Here is a 3,751-nt window from a genome sequence, read left to right as displayed (position 1 = left end):
CCCAACTATGGCCTGGATATATGGGGATTTCTGGACAGACCGAATAAGCCGGTCAAAATAGGGGGACTGGTTGAGTGACTTTGTTCCTCTTTTTTCTGCTGGACAGTGACCTGGCTGTTCGCCTGGACGTTTTGAGGGGTCCAACTGTAGATGCTCTCATGGAACTGGTGCGGTTCGTCCTTTTTCAGACTCTTGGCGCACCCCACACCTTATGCCCTGAAAACCAACACGACGGGCTACTTGCATCCCGTGGTCCCGGTGAGCTCACCCTTGACACTGATTCAACCTTGTTGATATCATATGAGTTCCACTCATTCAGTCTTGTTGATGTCCATAATTTATTGTATTTTCTGTCAGAATTTCGTTCTTCTTGCTATGCAAATTCCAGTGTTTATCAGTATGTCCTGTCCAAATTTCAGTTTTTTATTGTACAAAAATTTAGTGTTGATGTTCTAAGTTTTACTTTACTAGGAAAATTGCCCTTGTGTTCCAATGGGGATACATTGTGACATTGTCATGGCAGTGAAAATGGTAAAGAAAACATGAAAGATTTTGTGTGTTTTACTTCCTCCGCTCATCCCGGATCATGCCCTTCTTGCCCAACACTATGTACATCGAGTGTTGCGCGGGCATCATTACCTAATATCGGACCTGCCTGAGCTTCGCCAGGAAGACCGACTGTCGTCCCTATAATGGCCCCACATGGTGGCAATGTGTAGCAGCCTCGGTGAGGGTATGGCTTACGGGATGACAAGCGCATTCAATAGTCATCAAGGCACCGACCAGGCCTCCGACAGTGCCCAAGGCCTCCTACTCCTCCACACAATGATTAATTTTTCCTAGGGAGCACTCAAACACGCAACAGAGTGAGGCGGGAGTCCCAATTCTTCCTAGGGGACTCGTTTGCACACAACAGTGTGAGACGGGTGTCCTTAGCAAGGCCCAACTGCGTGATCTTCTGGTCTAGAGCGTCCTCCCTCTCTGTGTCAGTCAGGACCGGCGGGTCAAGAGAGGTGGGCTTCTGCCTGACGACGCGGTCGTTCCGCAGACATCCCGGTGTGTCGTCCATCCATGAAGATAGAGATATATAGCTAGAGATTGTCTTTACCTCACAATCTGACGGTACGATGCATAACCGACTGGTGTATATATATATATATATACGCACCCGCACCCTACATGGACCTAAGTCCTATCCGGATGAGTTCATCATCTACGACTCAACCTAGGACCCAAATCAAGGTGCCCGGCTCCTACGCAATGGGGACTCATGTATGAATTTTCTACCAACTATATGAGAAGATTTTTCTTTCACCACAGACTTTCAGTGCAAATGTCAAAAATTATGTGGAAAACCAGGAGCTCATGAATACATCAAGCACATCTTTATATTTAGGCACCTTATCAAGTATTTGCAATTAAAAATTTCGCATGCAATAAGTCTTATTGCATGCTAAACCATGAAGCACAAGAATATAAAGCCAACATTGCAATCACCATTACAACCATGACAAGCTTCAAATACGTGACAAACTATTCGGGTTAGACCTCCTATAGCAACCAACCTAAATTAAAGAAATGCTTATAATTTCTTCTCCGTGCTAATTATATTTTCATCTACTTAATGTAAGGAATGTATGGAACGAAGATTAAAAATTTGTTTCCTTAGGAATACATGAACGCACAATAGCCGAGTTGGCTTAGGAGCCCGTCCTTATTCCATGTCATACCAAGTTTGAATCCTGGCGAACATGCATTCTTTTCGCTACTCTGTTGGCATGCTGAGGTCCACCATGGGCCAACACATACTCTATGGGCCGGACGTGCCTGACCAAGCTAGAGTTGGCCCATCGAGCCGACCGAGGTCATTCTCGCATCGGTCCAGCCTAGCCTGGTGTCTCGTGACGGATGCAAATCTGAGGACATGACTGGAAAAAAAAATCTGAGACGAACAAAGGCACGCACGAGATTCGGGTCGAGCGTGCTGGTAGAAGGGCTGACGTGCGAAAAATCTGATGGACAAAAAAAATGTTGAAACAATTCTTCCTTTAATATTAGATATGCTGTCCAAATTTCATTGTGCTTGCCCTGCTATTTTAGTGCAATTTATCAAGTGGATTGTTGTCTTTTATCAAGTGTACCAGAGTTGGCTTTAACACTCTATTCTCTTCTGTTTTCCTGGGAGCATACGAGCTTGCCTTGTTGCTTCAAGGATGAATCTACTGATATGATAATCAATGGTAACAATAGAGTATCATTTATTTATTATTTCTACTGAAATACTACTATATATGGTTACAAATTTAAGTCCTTTCTTTGCTTTCCGTTAGATTACTCTGCCCAATTTTTCTTTGCAGCTCGGCCATTGAAAGATAGGCCCCATTTTAGAGTCTGGCACAGGGCCTCGGATTTTGACAGCCCGACCCTGACCAATGACGATGATGCGCACAAGTGGATTTAATTATGAAATGTAACAGTGTGATGCGATTGACAAAGACAGAGAGTGGCCGTGGCCTACAAATGATGATGATAATTCATGGACATAAAAAAAGGTTTGGTGCTAGTATCTGATGAAGCCTGAGAAGGCAATCCAAACAGCCCCTAAAACAGTATGCTGGGAATGTGACTAAAGGATAACATTAAGATTGCAGGCATGCAAAATATATTGGCTGTCAAAACCCAGCTATAATTTGTCCATGGGTGCTGGTTTCCTACCAAACCAGTGTCCGCAAGGAGATAAACATAACTGTCTAAACCTAACCACTGTACTATGAAGGGGTATGGATTCAGTTACTGCGTAATAAATATTTGCATTCCAAAATGCTGGCTCAAATAACGGCAGTCCGTCTGATTCTCCTTTCTGGAAGGGGCTTATGAAGACAAAGGTTGCCTTCTCCAACCGGAGCAAATTCATTGTAGGGAATGGACATGGTACTAGGTTCTGGGAGGACACCTGGTTGGGTGAGTCTCCATTGTCCTTGCAGTATCCTTCCTTATATAACATTGTACAACGGAAATAGGTTTTCGTTGGCACAGTGTTGGAATCCATTCCTCTTAATATTTAGTTTCGATGGTCGTTAGTGGGTGATCGATGGGATAGTTTGATACATCTTATGTGTAGGTTATGCGTAGGTTGATGCAGCGGACTCCATATACTGGAAGTTGTCAGTGTCTGGAGTTTTCTCGGTTAAATATATGTATACAGATTTGATCAACACCAGGTCTATCCCGCAGACCATACACATTTGGAAAATTATGGTGCCATTGAAAATCAAAATGTTTATGTGGTTTGTGCATAAGGGAGTAATCTTGACAAAGGATAATTTGGCCAAGCATAGTTGGGAAGGAAGTAAAAGATACTGCTTTTGTGATAAGGATGAAACAATACAACATCTTTTTATCCCATGTCCACTTACTAAGCTACTGTGGAGAACGATCCACGTGGCTTTTAACGTTATTCCGTCCAGTACGATATCACATTTATTTGGGACTTAGTTAACTGGGATAGAGCCTAAGACTACGACACATATTCGAGTTAAAGTGTATGCATTACTTTGGGCCACATGGAACTGTAGAAATGATGTTGCCTTTAACAGACAAACTAACACAATTTTTTTTGCAGGTCATCTTCAGGGCATCTACTTAGATCCGTACGTGGTTGTTACATAGCCATGTGGACCACAGGAAGCATATGGCTACTGGATGCAACCGATGTGAGACGGTTGCACGGGATACATACAATCGGTTTGGA

Source organism: Triticum aestivum, chromosome 3A (genome assembly GCF_018294505.1).
Source record: "Triticum aestivum cultivar Chinese Spring chromosome 3A, IWGSC CS RefSeq v2.1, whole genome shotgun sequence".
In the NCBI taxonomy this organism is placed as follows: Eukaryota; Viridiplantae; Streptophyta; class Magnoliopsida; order Poales; family Poaceae; genus Triticum; species Triticum aestivum.
Note: the sequence above shows the minus strand (reverse complement) of the source record.